This window comes from Bubalus kerabau, chromosome 4 (genome assembly GCF_029407905.1).
Source record: "Bubalus kerabau isolate K-KA32 ecotype Philippines breed swamp buffalo chromosome 4, PCC_UOA_SB_1v2, whole genome shotgun sequence".
NCBI classification, from domain to species: Eukaryota; Metazoa; Chordata; class Mammalia; order Artiodactyla; family Bovidae; genus Bubalus; species Bubalus kerabau.
Window position 1 is genome coordinate 79,773,522 of NC_073627.1, and position 23,798 is coordinate 79,797,319.

Genomic DNA, 23,798 nt, shown 5'->3' on the forward strand with positions numbered 1-23,798 from the left:
CCTTTGATTGTGTGGATCACAATAAACTGTGGGAAATTCCAGACCACCTGACCTGCCTCTTGAGAAATTTGTATGCAGGTCAGGAAGCAATAGTTAGAACTGGACATGGAACAACAGACTGGTTCCAAATAGGAAAAGGAGTTCATCAAGGCTGTATATTGTCACCCTGTTTATTTAACTTATATGCAGAGTACATCATGAGAAACACTGGACTGGAAGAAACACAAGCTGGAATCAAGATTGCCAGTAGAAATATCAATAACCTCAGATATGCAGATGGCACCACCCTTATGGCAGAAAGTGAAGAGGAACTCAAAAGCCTCTTGATGAAAGTGGAGAGTGAAGAAGTTGGCTTAAAGCTCAACATTCATAAAACGAAGATCATGGCATCTGATCCCATCACTTCATGGGAAATAGATGGGTAAACAATGGAAACAGTGTCAGACTTTATTTTTCTAGGCTCCAAAATCACTACAGATGGTGACTGCAGCCATGAAATTAAAAGGCACTTACTCCTTAGAAGGAAAGTTATGACCAACCTAGATAGCATATTGAAAAGCAGAGACATTACTTTGCCAACAAAGGTCCATCTAGTCAAGGCTATGGTTTTTCCTGTGGTCATGTATGGATGTGAGAGTTGGACTGTGAAGAAGGCTGAGCACTGAAGAATTGATGCCTTTGAACTGTGGTGTTCTGAGAGTCCCTTGGATTGCAAGGAGATCAGCCCTGGGATTTCTTTGAAAGGAATGATGTTAAAGCTGAAACTCCAGTCTTTGGCCACCTCATGCAAAGAGTTGACTCATTCGAAAAGACTCTGATGCTGGGAGGGATTGGGGGCAAGAGGAGAAGGGGACGACAGAGGATGAGATGGCTTGATGGCATCACTGACTCAATGGACGTGAGTCTGAGTGAGCTCTGGGAGTTGGTGATGGACAGGGAGGCCTGGCGTGCTGCGATTCATGGGGTCGCAAAGAGTCAGACATGACTGAGCCACTGATCTGATCTGATCATTAATCATATATTCAATTAAAAAAACAAACAGAAAAAACCTCCCCGGGGGGTTGGAAATTACGTGTGTATGATCACCTTTAATTTCTAATTAAGTAAATTCTTATCATAACTATAGGTGAAGCAGTCACTTAGGATTCTTCCTAGGGGACTGTGAGATGGAACTTCAGAGGAAAGCATATCCCATTCTGGTTCAAGCAATTAGTGTCAGAAGTCTGCATGCACAAACCAAACCAAACCACTCTAGTGGAAAGTCACCAAAAACAAAGCAAATGGCAAAGAGATGCCCATAAATCCAAAAACCAAATGGCAAGACTGCCCAAGACTTGACTTCCAAGTTCCACTAACCCTGTGATGCTTCTTCAAAGCAAGGCCCTACAAATGGGGCCCCCCTTCCATAAGGAGAAATCCCCAAACTGGAACCACATCAGTTCCCCAAATGGAAAACATCAAGAGGCCTCAAGGTGGACCTTGGAGAATGTACCAAAAATGCTAGTGGGTGTCGCAATATCCCAGACACCCTCTTTCTGATCCTCAAATATTTGTGTTTCTCAGAGTGGAAGTTCAGGCTGGTGCAGACAAGAGAATAAAAAGGTGTCCTCAAGGCAAAAGAGCTTAGCAGCTGCAAAGGGCAACCTCTCTTCCATTGTTCGCAAGACCAATGTTGTTGCAAGTCCTGCACTCCAGTCAGCTGGACATGTGTGATCAGCATGGCCCTAATGCAGGGTGTCTGGTCTCAGAGAAATACCTCAACCCTCTGCTCTCCCAAAGGAGGCTGGCATGGGGAGAGATTTTGAGCTTCCAATCAAGCCAAGGGTCTCTGCAGGCCTCCCTGCCCACAATCAGAACCCAGACAAGCCCCCAAAATTAATACCAGCCACAATCTTGACTTTCTCTGGCCACTGAAGATGAATAAGTCCTTCAAGCTAGGCTTCAACAGTACATAAACTGAGAATTTCCAGATGTTCAAGCTGGATTTAGAGAAGGCAGAGGAACCAGAGATCAAATCACCAATATCCATTGGATCATAGAAAAACTAAGGAAATTCCAGAAAAACATCTACTTCTGCTTCATTGACTACACAAAAGCCTTTGACTGTGTGGATCACAACAAAATGTGGGAAATTCTTCAAGGGATGGGAATATCAGACCACTACCTGCCTCCTAAGAAATCTCCTGTATGCAGGTCAAGAAGCAACAATGAGAACTGGACATGAAACAAGACTGATTCAAAACCAGGAAAAGAGTACGCCAAGGCTGTATACTGTCACCCTGCTTATTTTAATGTATATGTAGAGTACATCATGTGAAATGCCATGCTGGATGAAACACAAGCTGGAATCAAGATTGCTGAGAGAAATATCATTAACCCCAGACAGGAAGATGACACCACCCTAATGGAAGAAAGCAAAGGGGAACTAAAGAGCCTCTTGATGAAGGAGAAAGGGGAAAGTGAAAAAGCTGACTTAAAACTCAACATTCAAAAAACTAAGATCATGGCATCTGGCCCCATCACTTTATGGCAAATAGATGGAGAAACAGTGGAAACAGTGACAGACTTTGTTTTCTTGGGCTCCAAAATCACTGCATATGGTAACTGCAGCCATGAAATTTAAAAACATTTGCTCTTTGGAAGAAAATCTATGACTAACCTAGACAGTGTATTAAAATGCACAGACATCATTTTACTGACAAAAGTCTGTCTAGTCAAAGCTATGGTTTTTAAGTAGTCATGTACAGATGTGAGAGTTGGACCATAAAGAAAGCTGAATGCCTAAGAATTGATGCTTTTGAACTGTGGTGCTAGAGAAGACTCTTGACAGTCCCTTGGACAGCAAGGAGATCAAACCAGTCAATCCTAAAATGAATTGACCCTGAATGTGCATTGGAAGGACTGATGCTAAAAATGAAGCTCCAATACTTTGGCCACCTGATGCAAGGAACTGACTCACTAGAAAATACTCTGATGTTGGGAATGATTGAAAGCAAAAGGAGAAGAGGGTAACAGAGGATGAGATGTTTGGATGGCATCATTGACTCAGTGGACTTGAGTTTAAACAAACTCCGGGAGATAGTGATGGACAGGGAAGCCTGGTGTGCTTTAGTCCATGAGGTCACAAAGTGTCAGACACCACTGAGCAGTTGAACAACAACAACAAAAAGGGGGGAAAAATCTTAAGCAATACTCAACAATTTGCTAAAGATATGAAGTATTTAATTACAATTTTTGTATCATTTACTGACAAGGATTTAAAAGGAGTGTGAAAACTATAAATTTCAGGCTTTTGTGATCAGTTCACACACACCCAAATGCATAGCAAAAATATAAATCTGCAATAAATATTATCCTATAGAGTTCTTTTTAAATTTTGATACTGGAGTTTGGAATAGAAGTGTTTTATAAATAATATTGATGAATGTAAAAAAATCAATCAAGAGACAAATAAAAGGACAGAATTAAAAGCAAACAATGAAAAACTAATATAAATGAAGCAAAGGTTATGCATTGATGATCTTGCATGTAGTTTTTTTCATTTTTCAAGAAAGGCAGTGGACATAGAACAAAATATATCTTAGATTTGAGTTTTTCTTTATATTTTTAATTTGGCATATACAGTCTCTACAAGTGCTATGGGAAAGAAATAAAACTGAAAGCTGAAGTAAAACTAAAAACAGTACATTACACTTGTTGACTCTTATACAATTAATATTTGTCAGTAAAGAACTTTAATTTTCTTATTCTAATATTCTTAATTATATAGGAAAAAGTTACAAAAAGTAAAATATTAGGAGAAAAGTAGCATTATTTAAAATATTTGAAATTATCAATCTGAAAAACCTTTTTCATAGGACTGATTAAAATTTATTTAATGCATAAAATAATGAATGAAATTATCTGAATAATGAGAAGAGATCAAGATGGCAGAGTAAAAGGATGCAAAGCTCACCTCCTCCCACAAGCACATTAAAAACACCCACATGTAGGACAATCATCATGGAAATAGGCAGAAAGACTCTTATGCAATCAAGGATGTAGTAAATATCTATAGAATGTTGAATAGGAAGGATAAAGAAATCATGTCAGGACCTGCACCTCCAGGAGGGGACACAGAAGAAAATGGGGATTACATGGACTCAGTAATCCTCCCTGGGAAGTGAATGGTTTGAACCACACATTGGCTTCCTAGTTTTAGGAGAGTCCAGCACCAGGAGGACAAGTCCTCTTACCTGGTTTGAAAACCAGTGGGACTGACAGTGAGTCTACAAGAAATCTAGACTGTGCTCCTGAAGAATTCACACATGCTTGCTTACCCCTGAAGAAAAGGTGGAGGAATAAGATTGAAATTGCCAAGACCTCTGACCAGTTTCCCATGGCCACCACAGATTGAATGGATCACCCACTCTGGCCACTCTTGCTCACCAGTGTAGCTCCACACAAGGGTGAAGAACGCCAAGACAAAGGAGAGAGTGCAACTGTGGGGGACAGAGTTGGCTCAGAGCCAGCACAACAGCTGAACAGAGTGAGGACGACCATTACTGGTGCTCACAGAGGCACCAGATCAGGGGCGGTCCAGAGCCCTGACTGGTATCCTAGGACCATCCCAGTCAGCACCTTGGCACATAACAGGATGCTCACTTTGCACCCTCTTGCTCCAGCACTGCTTCCCTCTTGGGCAAATGTGCCAGAGAGGAGCTCACACTGAAAGTGAACAAAACCAGCTCAGACTCAAACCTCATGGTTTCTGATCCAGCAACTTGGGACCCACCTTCATCTCCATTAGTGTGGTGTTGACCACTGAGCAGAGCAGAAGCACTGCATCATGCCTGACTCAGCCTGGGGAAAGATGTGACTTGTGCTCACTTCAGATCCAGTCCTCCCACCAATACCATCAGGCACATGCAGACAGTATCAGGATGCTCCCTCATAATGATACCTCTTCAAAACTAGGACAGGTAAATATTTCACCTAATTTCATAGAGTAAAATGAAAAAACAAAGGAATTTGTTTCAAATAAAAGAACAAGAAAAAAAAAACTTGGGGAAAAAATTTAATAAAACATATAAACAATTTATGAGATAAAGAATTCAAAGCATTAATAATAAGAATACTAACTAAACTAGGGAAAAGAATAAGTGAACCCAGTGAAAATCTTAAGAAGGAACTAGAAAGTATAAAAAGTACCAATCAGAACTGAAGAATATAAATCTGAAGTAAAAAACATACTAGAAAAAAGTCAACTGCAGTCCAGGGGTGGCAAAGAGTTGGACACGACTGAGCAACTGAACAGCAACAAGGATAACATCAAACACCAACATCACAGTATAAGGGTTCCAGAAGGAGGAGACAGAGAAAAATGTATTACACATGTATTGATGAAATTATAGCTGAAAAAATTTTGAACATGAAGAAAGAAACACATCTAGGTACAGAAAGTACAGAGCATTCTGGGCAAGTTAAAATCAAAGACCCCCATATCAAGACATATCATTATTAAAATGGGAAAAAATTAAACATAATTTAAAATACAGCAAGAGAAAAACAAAGAGTAACATACAGGGCAACCTCCATAAGGCTATTGATTGATTTTTCTGAAAAAAACACTGCCAATTAGAAGAAAGCAGCATATTTTAAAGGATGAAAGGGGAAAATGTACCATCTAGGAACTCTACCCAATAAGTTTATCATTTAGAATTGGAGGAGAGAAAATGAACTTCTCACACAAATTAAGAGTTCACTAATTCTAATATTGCCTTAAAAGAAATATTAAAAATTATATTCTAAGTGGAAAAGAAAAGGCTATAAGTCAGAATCATCCAAGTAGATAAGGCAAATATATAAAGGATATGGATAAACTACTTAAGCTGTTAATGACTGAGACAAAAAATGTAAAATCAACTATAACTACAATAAATAGTTACTTAACTGTTCAGACATAAAGGTATAAAAGATGAGATAAAAAACCACAAATATTGAGTAAGAAAATGTAGATCTTTCAGAATGTATTTGAATTTAAATCACAATAACAACCAATATAAAACAAGTATAGTTATAGATCAACATAAAAGAACCCCATTGTAACTGCAAATCAAAACTCTACTATGAATACATAAAAACTAGAGATTAAAAAAACAAAAAACAAAAAACAAGATACCACTAATGGAAATCATCAAGTCATAAGGAAAAAAACTAAAAAAGAAGAACTATGAAAACAATCAGAAAAAAATACAAAACAAAATGGCAATAAGTACATACCTTTTGATAATTACTTTAAATGTCAATGGACTAAATGCTACAATCAAAATATATGAGGTATTTACAATAGGTAGGACATGGAAGCAATCTAGATGTCTATCAACAGATGAGTGGATAAAGCAGCTTTGGTACATGTCATGTATACAATAGAATATTACTCAGCCACAAAAAAGACCACATTTGAGTCAGTTTAGTGAAGTGGGTGGATCTAGATCCTGTTATACAAAGTGAAATAAGTCAGGAAGAGAAAAACAAATATGTTAACAATATTTGTGGAATCCTGAAAAATGGTATTGATGAATCAATTTTCAGGACAGGAATAGAGACACAAACATAGAAAAGAATTTGTATACAAGAGAGAAAGGAGAGGGTAGGATGGATTGAGAGCATAAGACTGAAATTATCTATTACCATATGTAAAATAGATAGCTAATAGGAAATTGCTGTATAACTGAATGTGGTACTCTTTGACAACCTAGAGGAGTGGAATGGAGTAGTGGGTGGAGGGGAGCTTCACGAGGGAGGGTGCATATGTCTATTTATGGCTGATTCACATTGTTGTATGGAAGAAGCCAATGCAATATTGTAAAACTATTAACCTCCAATTAAAAATAAATTTTTAAGATAAGATATGAGGTGGCTGACTGGATTAAAAAAAAAAAAAACAAGATCCATCTATATGTTGCTTATCAGAAATTCACTTCAGAGCTAAATACACACAAAGACTGAAAGTGAGGAGATAGAGATATTTCATGCAGATGAAAACAATAAAAAAAGGTGAGGTTAGCAATACTCGTATACAAAATAGATTTTAAGACAAAGTTTATAATAAAATATAAAGACAAGCATTATATAATGATAAAGGGATCGATACAAGAAGAGGATATAACATTTGTTAACATATACACACTTAATATAGGAGCAGCTAAATATACATAGTAATGTTAACAAACATAAAGGGAGAAATTGATGATAATATAATAATAGTAGGTGATCTATATACCCTACATACACCAATGGACAGATCATTCAGATAGAAAACCAGTAAGGAAACAGTCATCTTAAATGACTCATTAGACTAGTTGTACTTAATAGATATCTACAGGGCAGTCCATCCAAAAAATGGCAGAATATACATTCTTTTCAAGTGGGCCACAAAACAAGTTTTAACAAATTTAAAAGGAAATCAATTATATCAACCATTTTTCCTGACCACAGGATTTCTAGTATGAATCTAGAAATCAATAACAGGAGGAAAAAAATGAGAAAAAGTGAAAACAATGTGAAGACCAAACAACATGCTATTAAAATCCGATAGATCAAAGTAGAAATTAAAGAGGATCTAAAAAAAATACGTCAAACAAGTGAAAATTTAAAAAAAAAAATCTTGAAAATCTGTAGGACATATCAAAACCAGTCTTAAGAGGAAAGTTTAGAGAGGCACAGTATTAACTGAGGGAACAAGAAATATCTCAAATAAACAACCTAAACTACCATCTCGTGTCACTATACAAAGAAGAATAAGCAGAGCCCACATTCAGCAAAAGGAAGGAAATAAGATCAGTGAGGACATAAATTTTTAAAAGACAGAAAGAAAGAAAACAATAGAAAAGATCTGTGAAACAAAAAGGTGGTTTTTGGAAAAGCCCTTAAATAAAGGCTTTAAAAGGCTTTAAAAGCCTTTAAATAAAGGTTCATCATGACAAAAACTGAGCAAACTCAAATAAACAAGGAATAGACATGGAAAAATTACATCCAATATCACCGATATATGAAAAAAGCCTGGAGAAGGCAATGGCACCCCATTCCAGTACTCTTGCCTGGAAAATCCCATGGATGGCAGAGCCTGGTAGGCTGCAGTCCATGGGGTCGCTAAGAGTTGGACATGACTGAGCGACTTCCCTTTCACTTTTCACGTTCATTTATTGGAGAAGGAAATGGCAACCCACTCCAGTGTTCCTGCCTGGAGAATCCCAGGGACCTGGGAACCTGGTGGGCTTCCATCTATGGGGTCGCATAGAGTCGGACATGACTGAAACGACTTAGCAGCAGCATGAAAAAAGCCATAAGAGAATACGATAAACAGCCCTATACCAACAAGTTGGACAATCTAGAATAAATGGGTGAATTCCTAGAAATCTACAGTTTAGCATGATTGAATCAGTAAGAAATACAAAGTCTGAACAGTCTGATCACTAGTAGTGAAACTGAATTTGTAAAAACAAGATAAATCCTCTCATCAAACAAAAGTTCAGAACCAGATGGCTACATGGGAATTCTACCCAACATGAAAGAGCTTATACCTATCCTTCTCAATCTATGGGCTTCGCTGGTGGCTCAGACGGTAAAGCATCTGCCTGCAATGCGGGAGACCTCGGTTAAATCCCTGAGTCAGGAAGATCCCCTGAAGAAGGAAATGGGAACCCACCCCAGTACTCTTGCCTGGAAAATTCCATGGTCTGAGGAGCCTGGTACAGTCCATGGGGTCACAAATAGTCAGACATGACTGAGTGACTTCATTTTCTTTCACTTTCTCAATCTATTTCAAAAAATTGAAGAGGACAGAACACTCTCTAATTCCTTCTATGAGATGACTACTACCACGATATGAAAACCAGACAAAGCCACTAAAAACAGAAAAAAGATTCAAGCCAATACCCTTGATGAACATAAATGCCAAAGTCCTCAACAAAACATGAGCAAAGTAAATCTAACCATACATAAAAAGGGTCATACACTATGAACAAGTTTAATTCACTCCAGAGTCACAAGGATGGTTCAGCATAATCATTGTGATCAGATCAGATCAGTCGCTCAGTTGTGTCCGACTCTTTGTGTCCCCATGAACTGCAGCACGCCAGGCCTCCCTGTCCATCACCAACTCCCGGAGTTCACTCAGACTCACGTCCATTGAGTCAGTGATGCCATCCAGCCATCTCATCCTCTGTCGTCCGCTTCTCCTCCTGCCCCCAATCCCTCCCAGCATCAGAGTCTTTTCCAATGAGTCAACTCCTCGCATGAGGTGGCCAAAGTACTGGAGTTTCAGCTTTAGCATCATTCCTTCCAAAGAAATTCCAGGGCTGATCTCCTTCACAATGGACTGGTTGGATCTCCTTACAGTCCAAGGGACTCTCAAGAATCTTCTCCAACACCACAGTTCAAAAGCATCAGTTCTTCAGCACTCAGCCTTTTTCACAGTCCAACTCTCACATCCATACATGACCACAGAAAAAACCATAGCCTTGACTAGATGGACCTTTGTTGGCAAAGTAATGTCTCTGCTTTTGAATATGCTATCTAGGTTGGTCATAACTTTCCTTCCAAGGAGTAAGCGTCGTTTAATTTCATGGCTGCAGTCACCATCTGCAGTGATTTTGGAGCCCAGAAAAATAAAGTCTGACACTGTTTCCACTGTTTCCCCATCTATTTCCCATGAAGTGGTGGGACCAGATGCCATGATCTTCGTTTTCTGAATGTTGAGCTTTAAGCCCACTTTTTCACTCTCCACTTTCACTTTCATCAAGAGGCTTTTGAGTTCCTCTTCACTTTCTGCCATAAGGGTGGTGTCATCTGCATATCTGAAGTTATTGATATTTCTCCTGGCAATCTTGATTCCAGCTTGTGCTTCTTCCAGCCCAGTGTTTCTCATGATCTACTCTGCATATAAGTTAAATAAGCAGGGTGACCATATACAGCCTTGACAAACTCCTTTTCCTATTTGGAACCAGTCTGTTGTTCCATGTCCAGTTCTAACTGCTGCTTCCTGACCTGCATACAGATTTCTCAAGAGGCAGATCAGGTGGTCTGGTATTCCCATCTCTTTCAGAATTTTCCACAGTTTCTTGTGATCCACACAGTCAAAGGCTTTGGCATAGTCAAGAAAGCAGAAATAGATGTTTTTCTGGAACTCTCGTGCTTTTCCCATAATCCAGCGGATGTTGGCAATTTGATCTCTGGTTCCTCTGCCTTTTCTAAAACCAGCTTGAACATCAGGAAGTTCACGGTTCACATATTGCTGAAGCCTGGCTTGGAGAATTTTTTTTTTTTATCTTTTTTTTTTTATTTTATTTTATTTTTAAACTTTACATAATTGTATTAGTTTTGCCAAATATCAAAATGAATCCAGCATTACTTTACTAGCGTGTGAGATGAGTGCAATTGTGCGGTAGTTTGAGTATTCTTTAGCATTGCCTTTCTTTGGGATTGGAATGAAAACTGACCTTTTCCAGTCCTGTGGCCACTGCTGAGTTTTCCAAATTTGCTGGCATATTGAATGCAGCACTTTCACAGCATCATCTTTCAGGATTTGGAATAGCTCAACTGGAATTCCATCACCTCCACTAGCTTTGTTCGTAGTGATGCTTTCTAAGGCCCACTTGACTTCACATTCCAGGATGTCTGGCTCTAGGTCAGTGATCACACCATCGTGATTATCACATTAACAAAAAGAAAGATAAAAATCACCTTATCATCTCAATAGATGCATAAAAAGCATTTGATTAAATTTAATATCCATTCATAATAAAATTTTCATCAAATGGGTATACAGGGGACATAACATAATAAAGACTATTTATGACAAACCAACATTTATCATACTCAGTGGTGAAAGGCTGAAGCTTTTCCTCCTAAATCATGTATAAGACAAGGATGCCCATTCCTGCCACTTCCATTTACTATATTATTTGGATTCCTAGTGGCTCAGATGGTAAAGAATCTGCCTGCAGTGCAGGAACCCTGGGTTTGATTCCTGGATCAGGAAAATCCCCTAGAGAAGGAAAGGACAACCCACCCCAGTATTTTTGCTTCGAGAATACCATGGACAGAGGAGCCTGGTGGGCTATAGTCCATGGGCAGACATGACTGAGTGACTAACATTTTCACCCTTTGAATTCCTAGCCACACCAATCAGATTTCTTTTTTTTTTTAATGAAATAATGGAAAAAAAGAAATAAAAGGTGTCTCAATTGGGAAGAAAGAATTAAATGTGTCAGTATTTGTAGGTAACATAAGACCTTAAAGTCTCCATCAAAACTGTGAGAATGAATTAATTCAGAAAAGTTGCAGGATGCAACATTAACATACAGGAAAAAAAATAAAACATTGATGAAGGAAATTGAAGGTGATAAAAATTGGAAAGATATCCCATGTTAATGAGTTGGAAGATTGAATACTGTTAAAATGTCCATACTGTCCAAAATGAAAGTGAAGTTGCTCAGTCATGTCCAACTCTTTGCAACCCCATGAACTGTAGTCTACCAGGCTCCTCCGTCCATGGGATTTTCCAGGCAAGAATACTGGAATGGGTTGCTATTTCCTTCTCCAGGAGATCTCCCCAACCCAGGGACTGAACCCAGGTCTCCCACATTGTAGGCAGACGCTTTACCATCTGAGCCACCAGGGAAGTCCCTGTACTTCCCAAAACTATCTATAGATTTATTGCACTCCCTGTTATAAAAAATACCATGAATTTTTCACAAAATCAGAACAAATAATCCTAAAATTTATATGCAACCACAAAAGATCCTGAATAACCAATCTTAAGGGGGGGTGGGGAGAACAAAGTTGGAGGTATCACCCTCCCTGACTTTATACTACAAAACTACAGTCATCAAAGCAATAAGGTACTGGCACAAAAACAGACACACAGATCAATAAGAAAATATAGCTGGACACATTTCATTTAAATGGCATTCAAGAATATGAAAATGTAATTGACAGTGAAAAAATTAGAAATGAGGTGTTTGGGGCTGGCTTTGAATTGACTAGAAGTGAACTAAAGATATATTTCTGGTTAATGGATATGTTCTATATTTTTATTAAGATGGGTGGTTGCAAGGGTTCAATTGTTTGAATACATCAAGTTGAATACCTAAGGGTTGTGTATTTTACCATCTGTAAATTATTTCTCAATAAAAAATATAAAGTTAATAAGTAACCTTATGGTTGCCAGGGGGAAAGATGGGAGGACAGAATAGTTAGGAAGCTTGCAATCAACATATATACACTGCTATATTTAACACAGATAATCAACAAATTCCTACTGTATAGCACACAGATCTCTGCTCAATATTATGTGGCCAACTGGATAGGAGGGGAGTTTGGGGGAAAATGGATATATGTATGAATGAATCCCTTTTTGTCCACTTGAAGCTATCACAACATTGTTAATCAGCTATACTCAAATACAAAATAAAAAATTAAAAAATAGGAAAACATGTAAAAAAGTTCTTCTAAGATATAATTCATAAGAATGGAGAAGATGAAGGCTACTTATAAATGGCATATCAAGATAGACAGGAGCAGTTGCAGCTATGGGCCCCAGCAAGGAGGAATGTTTTATCACTAATACTATTTAGAATTATTAGTGTATGGTTATTTTTTTAAATAGTAAATAAGCTTCTAGTTAATTCTATCGCTACTATATCTATACAGAAAATGCATCCTTTTATTTTCTGTACCTGCGTTAACATATAATACAGATGAACGTGAATGTGAAGTCACTCAGTCTTGTCCGACTCTTTGTGACCCCATGGTCTGTAGCCTACCAGCCTCCTCCACCCATGGGATTTTCAAGGCAAGAATACTGGAGTGGGTTGCCATTTCATTCTCCAGGAGATCTTCCCGACCCAGGGATTGAACCTCGGTCTCCCACATTGTAGGCAGACGCTTTACTGGCTGAGCCACCAGGGAAGTGATAATACAGATGGGAACTTGCCAATTATTTAGCGCCTAAGGCCCCAGCTTGACTGAAAGTGGTTGCCAAACTTTTTTTTAAATTAGATAACCTGATGAAATGTTATGTGAGAAAAATCAGAAAATGACACAAGAAGGAGGAAGAGCAGAAGCTGTTTGAATAAGTCAAACAGGAGAAGACCATAAGAGAGATTCCTCCAAAACTAATAGATTCTATAAAACCCAGACTGGTGCTTACTGGAAAAGCCTATTGAGTTCTATTGCTGCTTCAGTGTCCAAACTACTGCCAACTTGAGTACTAATTAAGTCAAGCAAACAAGAAGATAGAAATGCTTAGAATATGAACTACCAGAAATACCAGATATAATCCAAGAAAGCGGGATTATCAAACATTTCTAGAAAATGTTCCTTTATACCAAAACCTGTTTTAAAGCCAACAGAATGTGGTGAATTTTTTTTCTCCCTGTCAAAGACTTGTCAGCATTAGTTACAGCTCTCCATAGTGCTTTTGAATTCTGGTCGCTTTAAGTGAAGATGGAAATAATATTTATTGAAGTACAGGTCCAGCCACTTAGAGAGCTGTCTGGATTTCCTTTCTTCTTATATTCACTTAATAAGTCCCTTTCATCTTTGGTTTTCTAACTCATTCTTCTTTCCTTGTAACTTGAAAGGGCCTGAGAAAAATCTAATTACTAGATTTCAGATGGTAGGAATTGATGGACGAGTGAAAGTGAGCAGGACAAAGTTCAGGAATGTGCTTTTCTATTTGCCCCAGGTTTACATCTATTTCCCCAAATCTGAGAAAACACAGATGTGTCCAGAGAACTCCTCCATAATCCTCTCTTCTTTGGGGGAACTTCTTTTTCTAGCAGCTATTCTTGTGCTTTAGTGTATTTTTAATCAGAAGATAAGTTGGGATGGGATCAATTTTAGTTCCCTTTTTCTTCCCCTTCCTCAAGCTTTGCATCCCAACCAAAAGAAAAGAAGTTGTAAAAGACTGTGGAAAGAGAAGATAGGGCAATGGAGGCCAACACAGCCCAGATTCATTTGTTCTCCTCAGGAGGAAAATCTATTGAGTTTTCAAATAGGGCGAATGAAATGCCTTGAGAATCCTGAACCTATTCAGTGCCTATTATGATTCTTGTCCTAAGACTAGATGAGGTGCTAGAACAGGGAATAAAAATATTTACTACAAATATTTGTTTTTATTTTCTTAAACAGAAAAAGTTACAGAGTAGCTCCACAATCTGATTCTATACAAATCTCATTTTTTCCTACTGTTAAAGACAATGCTGGTGTTGTGCTCAGTCGCTCACTCGTGTCCAACTCTTAGTGACCCCATGGACTGTAGCCTGTCAGGATCCTCTGTCTATAGCATTTTCCAGATGAAAATACTGGGGTGGGTTCCCATTTCCATCTCCAGGGGATCTTTCCAACCCAGGGATAAAACCTGTGTCTCTTGTGTCTCCTACATTGTCAGGTAAATCCTTTATCATGTACCACCTGGGAAACCCGTAAAGACTAGGCTTTAAGAATAGTTAAATAGTTATCAACAATACTATATTATCTTCTGCTGGCTTCTGCAACAAATCACCACAAACATAAATGTATTCTCTCACATTTAGGGAGGCCAGGTGTCTAATTCAGTTTCACTTGGCCAAAGCCATGTTGACCAAATCATACTCCCTCTGGAAACCGAAGGGAGAATTTATTCTCTGCTTCCTCCAGCATTCCTTGACTTATGGCCATATCACTATAGTCTCAGCTTCCCTGGTCACATTGATTTCCCCTGTCTGTGTCAAATTTCCCCATGTCTCCCTTTTATAAAGATATTTGTGACTGCAGTTAGCGTCAACCTGAATAAATCAAGATTATTCTCTTCTCCCATCTTTTGCCATATAAAATAATATTCACAAGTTCCAGGGATTAGGACATGACAAGCTCTAGGGGATCCATTATTCAGCCTGCTGCTGCTGCTGCTAAGTCGCTTCAGTCGTGTCCAACTTTGTGCGACCCCACGGACTGCAGCCTACTAGACTTCTCCATCCGTGGGATTCTCCAGGCAAGAACACTGGAGTGGGTTGCCATTTCCTTCTGCGATGCATGAAAGTGGAAAGTGAAAGAAGTTGCTCAGTCGTGTCTGACTCTTCACGACCCCATGGACTGCAGCCTACCAGGCTCCTCCATCCATGGGATTTTCCGGGCAACAGTACTGGAGTGGGGTGCCATTGCCTTCTCCCTTATTCAGCCTACCACACCCTTATTTTTGAAAGTCAACATTGATAAAAATACACTATAATTTTCACTTCAGGGAAAATACTTCCTTCATATTTCTTCTTTATTTCTTCCTGTTTATTAATCTCAGATTTTATAAAGTAAAATAATCATAAGTACTATAGAGTTTTAGAATATGATGTAAGATTTTATTAAGAAACTTTGGTGAGTTTTAAGATAAATCATATTTTATAGGCTTGTTCAAATCATCATTTTCCATTTCTAGTAAATACTAACAGGAGGTAATGGGTAAGGGTTATAGCCTGCCTATATAATCACCACATACTATAGTTCATGGTAAAGGAAATACAGCTAGAAATTAGCTAATTTGGGTAGTTTCTGTTTAAAATTAAAAATTTAATTTGTTAGTAAAATTTTCTTCTCTATTATGCATTGAGGATTGGATAAAATCCATAAGCTTAAATAGTTATGAAGTTTAAACCAACAACTAGCCTTTTTTTCTTTTTACAAGCTACACATAGTATTTTAAGTAAATTTTGTTTCTAATTTAGATGTAAAGAATGTCTGGGCTTCCCAGATGGCTCAGCAGATAAAGAATACATCTGTAATGTAGGAGACACAGGAGATGTGGGTTTATCCCTGGGTCAGGAAGATCCCCAGGAGAAGAAAATGGCAACCCACTCCAGTATTCTTGCCTGAAAAATCCTGCGAACAGTGGAGCCTGGTGGGCTACAGTCCAAAGGGTCACAAAGAGTTGTACACAACTGAGCGACTAAGCACAAAGAGTGTCTAGGCACTGTTGAAGAGCATGCCTAATGCCAATTAATAACTTTTAAGTATATATTATGATATGTTAAGAATTTTTAAAGAGACAAAATGGAAATCAATTATGTTACTGAAAATTATAGTTAACTTAAAAATGGATATATATTCATAACTTCAAACTAAGTGATTCCATTTACCTAAAAAAAAAAAAAAGATGAGCTAGACGTTTTTTTTTTTTTACTACTTTAACATTTAAAAAAATTCAACAAATATTGATCATTGCTAAAAATACATGGTTTTATGCACAACCAACTGCCTTCAAAAAGTTTACAGAATACAAAAAAAGGTGTAAGCAAAGCATAGGTAGATATATACAGTACAAAGTAATTTTGATTCTGAAGGAAGACAGTTCTATAAGAGCTAAAAGAAGGTTTATTCAGTTTGTGGCTGTATCCCCTTTGTAATTATTTGTAATGTTTTTTAGAACTCTTGTGTAGCTCCCTACTTGCTAATATTCTGCTCTACAAGTCCCAGCCACCTTAGCCATTCTCTCTCTCTTTTTTACTTCACTGGGATTAGGATGGTTGCTTCAGTTGCTCTTCCCTTAACCAGGTAGAAAGGTGGGTGATCATAGGCCTCCTTCCAGTTGTAAGGGAGTTATTTAGGAGATTAAGGCATAATTCATGAACCTCGTTACTTTGGTTAAAGAGATCCCAGTTAGAGATTTTCAGCTTCTTTTAGCTGCCTATGATAGCAGATGAGACAAGAGATGGATTAAAGAAGAAACTGATTAGTCCTTAAGAAGACTCAGTCAGTTCAGTTGCTCTGCCATGTCCAACTTTTTGGGACCCAATGGACTGCAGCATGCCAGGCCTTCCTGTCCATCACCAACCCCCAGAGTTCACTTAAACTCATGTCCATTGAGTCGGTGATGCCATTCAGCCATTTCATCCTCTGTCATCCCCTTCTCCTGCCTTCAATCTTTTCCTGCATCAAGCTCTTTTCAAATGAGTCAGTTCTTCGCATCAGGTAGACAAAGTATTGGAGTTTCAGTTTCAGCATTAGTCCTTCCAATGAATATTCAAGACTGATTTCCTTTAGGATGGACTGGTTGCATCTCCTTCCAGTCCAAGGGACTCTCAAGAGTCTTCTCCAACACCACAGTTCAAAAACATCGATGCTTCAGTGCTCAGATTTCTTTAATAGTCCAACTCTCACATCCATATATGACTACTGGAAAAAACATAGCTTTGACTAGATGGATCTTTTTTGGCAAAGTAATGCCTCTGTTTTCAACATGCTGATATGTTGCTCATAACTTTTCTTCCAAGGAGCAAGCGTCCTTTAATTTCATGGCTGCAGTCACCATCTGCAGTGATTTGGGAGTCCAAAAAAATAAAGTCTGTCACTATTTCCATTGTTTCCCCATCTATTTGCCATGAAGTGATGGGACTGGATGCCATGAATGTTTTCTGAATGTTGAGTTTTAAGCCACTTTTTCACTGTCCTCTTTCACTTTCCTCAAGAGGCTCTTTAGTTCTTCACTTTCTGCCATAAGGGTGGTGTCATCTGCATATCTGAGGTGATTGATATTTCTCCCAGCAATATGATTCCAGCTTGTGCTTCATCCAACCCAATGTTTCCCATGATGTACCCTGCATATAAGTTAGATAAGCAGGGTGACATTATACAGCCTTGACTCTCTCCTTTCCTGATCTGGAACCAGTCTGTTGTTGCATGTCTAGTTCTCACTGTTGCTTCTTGACCTGCATACAGATTTCTCAGGATGCAGGTCAGGTGGTCTGGTATTCCCATCTCTTTAAAAATTTTCCGCAGTTTATTGTGTTCCACACAGTCAAAGGCTTTGGCACAGTCAATAAAGCAGAAGTAGACGTATTTCTGGAACTATCTTGCTTTTTTGATGATGCAAGGGATGTTGGCAATTTGATCTCTGCTTCCTCTGCCTTTTCTAAATTCAGCTTGAAGATCTGGAAGTTTACAGTTCACGTACTGTTGAAGCCTGGCTTGGAGAATTTTGAGCATTATTTTGCTAGCATGTGAGATGAGTGCAATTGTGAGGTAGCTTGAGTATTCTTTGGCATTGCCTTTCTTTGGGATTGGAATGAAAACTGACCTTCTCCAGTCCTGTGGCCACTGCTGAGTTTTCCAAATTTACTTGTATTTTGAGTGCAGCACTTTCACAGCATCATCTTCCAGAATTTGAAATAGCTCAACTGGAATTCCATCACCTCCACTAGCTTTGTTCATAGCGATGCTTCCTAAGGCCCACTTGACTTCACATTCCAGGATGTCTGGCTCTAGGTGAGTGATCATACCATCATGACTATCTGGGTCATGAACATCTTTTTTGTACAGTTTTATGTATTCTTGCCACCTCTTCCTAATATCTTCTGCTTTTGTTAGGTCCATATCATTTCTGTCCTTTATCGAGCTCATCTTTGAATGAAATGTTCCCTTGGTATCTTTAATTTTCTTAAAGAAATCTCTAGTCTTTCTCATTCTATTGTCTTCCTCTATTTCTTTGCATTGATCACTGAGGAAGGCTTTCTTTTCTCTTTTGCTATTCTTTGGAACTCTGCATTCAAATGGGTATATCTTTCCTTTTCTTCTCTGCCTTTCACTTCTCTTCTTTTCATAGCTATTTGTAAGGCCTACTCAGACATCCATTTAACCTTTTTGTATTTCTTTTTCTTGGGGATGGTCTTGATCACTGCCTCCTGTACAATGTCAGGAACCTCTGTCCATAGTTCTTCAGGAATTCTGTCTATCAGATCTAACCCTTTGAATCTATTTCTCATTCCACTGTATAATCGTAAGGGATTTTATTTAGGTCATACCTGAATGGTGTAGTGGTTTTCCCTACTTTCTTCAATTTAAATCTGAATTTGGCAATAAGGAGTTCTGAGCCAAAATCAGCTCCTGGTGTCGTTTTCAATGACTTTATAGAGCTTCTCCATCTTTGGCTGCAAAGAACATAATCAATGTGATTTCGGTGTTGACCATCTGGTGATGTCCATGTGTAGAGTCTTCCCTTGTGTTGTTGGAAGATAGTGTGTGCTCTGATCAGTGTGTTCTCTTGGCAAAACTCTATTAGTCTTTGTCCTGCTTCATTCTGTACTCCAAGACCAATTTTTCCTGTTATTCCAGGTGTTTCTTGACTTCCTACTTTTGCATTCCAGTCCCCTATAACGAAAAGGACATCTTTTTTGGGTGTTCTAAACGGTCATGTAGATCTTCACAGAACTGTTCAACTTCAGCTTCTTCAGCATTATTGGTCGGGACATAGACTTGGATTACTGTGATATTGAAGGGTTTGCCTTGGAAATGAATGGAGATCACTCTGTTGTTTTTGAGATTGCATCCAAGTATTGCATTTCGGACTCTTTTTTTTTTTTTTTTTTTTTTTTACTATGTTTGCTCCTAATGGTCATCTGAGTTAAACTCACCCATTCCAGTCCATTTTAGTTCACTGATTCCTAAAATTTCAATGTTCACTCTTGCCATCTCCTGTTTGACTACTTCCAATTGGCCTTGATTTATGGACCTAACATTCCAGGTTCCTATTCCATATTGCTCTTTACAGCATCAGAGTTTACTTCCATCACTAGTTACATCTACCACTGGGTGTTGTTTTTCTTTGGCTCTGTCTCTTCATTCTCTCTGGGATTAGTTCTCCACTGATTACCAGTAGCTTATTGAGCACCTACTGACCTGGGGAGTTCATCTTTCAGTGTCCTATCTTTCTGCCTTTTCATACTCTTCATGGGGTTCTCAAGGCAAGAATACTGAAGTGGTTTGTCATTTTCTTCTCCAGTGGACCACATTTTGTCAGAACTCTCCACCATGACTAGCCATCTTGGTTAGCCCTACACTGCATGGCTCATAGTTATATTGAGTTAGACAAGGCTGTGGTCCATGTGATCAGATGGGTTAGTTTTCTGTGATTGTGGTTTTCATTCTGTCTGCCCTCTGATGGAGAAGGTAGGAGGCTTATGGAAGCTTCCTGATGGGGGAGAGTGACTGAGGGAGAAACTGAGTGTTGTTCTGATGGGCAGGGCCATTTTCAGTTCAGTTCAGTTCAGTCGCTCAGTCCTGTCTGACTCTTTGCAACCCCATGAATTGCAGCACACTAGGCCTCCCTGTGCATCACCAGCTCCCTGAGTTCCCTCAAACTCACATCCATCGAGTCAGTGATGCCATCCAGCCATCTCATCCTCTATCGTCCCCTTCTCCTCCTGCCCCCAATCCCTCCCAGCATCAGAGTCTTTTCCAATGAGTCAACTCTTTGCATGAGGTGGCCAAAGTACTGGAGTTTCAGCTTTAGCATCATTCCTTCCAAAGAACACCCAGGACTGATCTCCTTTAGAATGGACTGGTTGGATCTCCTTGCAGTCCAGAGGACTCTCAAGAGTCTTCTCCAACACCACAGTTCAAAGGCATCAATTCTTTGGTGCTCAGCTTTCTTCACAGTCCAGCTCTCACATCCATACATGACTTCTGGAAAAACCATACCTTTGACTAGACGGGCCTTTGTTGGCAAAGTAATGTCTCTGCTTTTCAATATGCTATCTAGGTTGGTCATAGCTTTTCTTCCAGGAAGCAAGTGTCTTTTAATTTCATGGCTGCAGTCACCATCTGCAGTGATTTTGGAACCCAGAAAATAAAGTCTGACACTGTTTCCACAGTTTCCCCATCTATTTGCCATGAAGTGATGAGACCAGATGCCATGATCTTCGTTTTCTGAATGTTGAGCTTTAAGCCAACTTGTTCACTCTCCTCTTTCACTTTCATCAAGAGGCTCTTTAGTTCCTCTTCACTTTCTGCCATAGGGTGGTGTCATCTGCATATCTGAGGTTACTGATATTTCTCCCTGCAATCTTGATTCCAGCTTGTGCTTCTTCCAGCCCAGCATTTCTCATGATGTACTCTGCATATAAGTTAAATAAGCAGGGTGACAATACACAGCCTTGACGTACTCCTTTTCCTATTTGGAACCAGTCTTTTGTTCCATGTCCAGTTCTAACTGTTGCTTCCTGACCTGCATATAGGTTTCTCAAAAGTCCAGTTAGGTGGTCTGGTATTCCCATCTCTTTCAGAATTTTCCACTGGGGTCATTCTCAGTAAATCTTTAATCCACTATTCTGTCCCTGAACAGGACTGTGTTCCCTCCCTGTTGTTCGACCTGCAGATGAAGACAATGGTGACCTCCTTCAAAACGCCCCATGCGCAAACCCTGCACTCAGTGCTGGACCCTAGCAGCAGGCCACCGCTAACACACACCTCCACTGGAGACTCCTAGACACTCACAGGCAAGTCTGGGTCAGTCTCTTGTGGGGTCACTGCTCCTTTCTCCTGGGTTCTGGTGCACTAAGGTTCTGCTTGTGCCCTCCAAAAGTCTATTTCACCAGTCCTGTGTAAGTTCTGGTGGCTACTGTGGTGGGGTTAAAGGCGACCTCCTCCAAGAGGGCTTATGCCATACACAGGTCTACTACACCCAGAGCCCCTGCCCCTGCAGCTCAAACATACCTTGTGCTCACCAGGACCCAGAGACCCCACAGAGACTGAGACAGAACTGTGTTTGAGTGTCCTTAAGAAGACTGTAGAGCAAACAGAAAAGAATAGAGCATAAAAAAGGGATCAGATATGAAAGACATGAGGAGGTGAAATAGGGGTGGAGGGAACAGGTTACAATATGAATTAGAGTCATTCAGGGAAACCTATCTGAGAAGGTGAGATGTGAACAAAGCTTAACATTGGCTAGAAATTTAACCAAGGATGTATCTGGGGAAAATTAACTGCAGCTAGAAGACTGAAGCAATACCACTGAGGCAAGAGTAAACTTTGGTTAAAGAAACATGAAGGAGTTTAGTGAATACAGGGTAGGGCAAAAAAGATGCTATCTAGAGGTAATTAGGGTCTTACCATTACTTTTGAGACTATATAAGGATTCTAGCTTTATTGTGAATGAAATGAAGAGCCATTTAAAATAGTATTTTAGTAAGATTTGAGTGTGATATTCTAAGTTGTCTTAATATTCATCCTGGCTGCTCTATGTTAAGGATCAGACATTAGATATAACATAACACAATGTCTATGTTAAGACATTAGAATTTCAAAGTAAACAGGGGGACAGGTTTAAAAACAAGGAAACAGTCCAGGAGGTTATTGCAATAATTTAGAAAAAAGTTGATGGTATCTCTGATCTGCTGATAGCAGTACAAGTAGTGAATATTCAGGTTGTGAAGATACCTTCTAAATAAAATAACGTTAATTTCCTGGAGGCATGGATGAAGAGTGTGAGAGAAAGAGAAGATCAGGGATAACTCCAGGTATTAGAGCCTGACAACAAGAAGACTGGAAGTATATTTAACTGAGATGGTGACTGGAGAATGCTAGAGTCAGGAGGGTAATGGAAATAGTAGTTAAGATTTGGAAACATCCATTTTGAGATGACTATTAGAATTTCAACTGTTTATTTTGATGTATGATAATATAACAGTGATTGATTATTGAAGTACTTAACCATTAGTTTCGGAAAAGGCCATGGCACCCCACTCCAGTACTCTTGCCTGGAAAATCCCATGGATGGAGGAGCCTGGTGGGCTGCAGTCCATGGGGTCACTAAGAGTCGGACATGACTGAGCGACTTCACTTTTCACTTTCATGCATTGGAGAAGGAAATGGCAACCCACTCCAGTGTTTTTGCCTGGAGAATCCCAGGGATGGGGGAGCCTGGTGGGCTGGCGTCTATGGGGTCACAGAGTCGGACACGGCTGAAGCGACTTAGCAGCAGCAGCAACCATTAGATTATGTGATACATATGGAAAGAAACCAGGACACATCTTTAATTTTCCATTGGCATATAGCACAGAGAAGAATATACTATCATGCCCAATGCCTCTCATTCTAATTATTCACTGCATTTCTAAAGTAGTCTAGCAAATGGCTATAATGACTACAGTTTTAAACAACTTACAAAATTTTTTGAGTGCCTTTAAGAAGTCATGTTTAAAAAAAATAAAATAAAATAGTCGTAAACCATAAAATACATACACACACACACACAAAAACATATGTAGCAGGAGGTTTCTATGAGTGAACATAATTTACTTGGCTACACTCACTTTGTTTTACTGAATCAGTTTGGCAACATAACTGTACAAAAACCACACATCTTTTGTAGGTTTCTGTTTTCTAAATTTCTTCTCTATCCTTTGTTGTTCTAAATATAACTCCATAACCATACCACAGAAGTCTTTCTCTTGAATTTCTCAGAAATCTATAGAATATATATTACTGAAGCACATTCATACAAGGGCTAATGAAGTAGATAAAGCACATTTCTTTTCATGGTGAGGGCACTGTAATTCTGAATATGGAAGTGGGGTATTCATAAGCATTTATGAAAAAGGAATCAGTGTTTCAGTGTGGAGTAAATATTAACATTGTAAAATATGAGTCTTTACATGTATGTCAAAATCCTCTCCAGTAATTTTTTGTCACTAGATTTCTTACATAGAAATTCTACCACAATATATATTATACTGTTCCCATTACACTGTCTCTTGTCCTGAAACTTTACATGTCCTGAGGCAAAAATGATAACTAGTTTTTATATCCTTTGATTCACAAGTGATTTTTTAACGTAGTATTTTGTCACGATCAGTAATAAAACTATAATTTGCTCTTAATAGTGTATATTTTAAATAAAATCAATTATGTATAATGATGCCTATATTAAATAATGCCATATGTGTTTCTGAAGGGAGATTATATACATTTAAGTGACTATCAGAATTTTATGCTTAGGCTTTTCTATT

The 23,798-nt window shown here is 38.8% G+C and overlaps 1 long non-coding RNA gene across 3 annotated transcripts in view; it reads right to left on the reverse strand.

The window, feature by feature from the left end:
- Positions 1-23,798, reverse strand: part of LOC129649878 (uncharacterized) — a 278,357-nt gene that overhangs the window by 41,772 nt on the left and 212,787 nt on the right. Inside the window, exon 4 of one of the 3 annotated variants that reach the window (XR_008713355.1) lies at positions 10,360-10,665. The exons of the other annotated variants lie outside the window; for them this stretch is intronic. This is a non-coding gene — a long non-coding RNA (uncharacterized LOC129649878). Of the gene's footprint in view, positions 1-10,359; positions 10,666-23,798 lie in introns of those variants that run through there. 3 annotated transcript variants of the gene reach the window in all.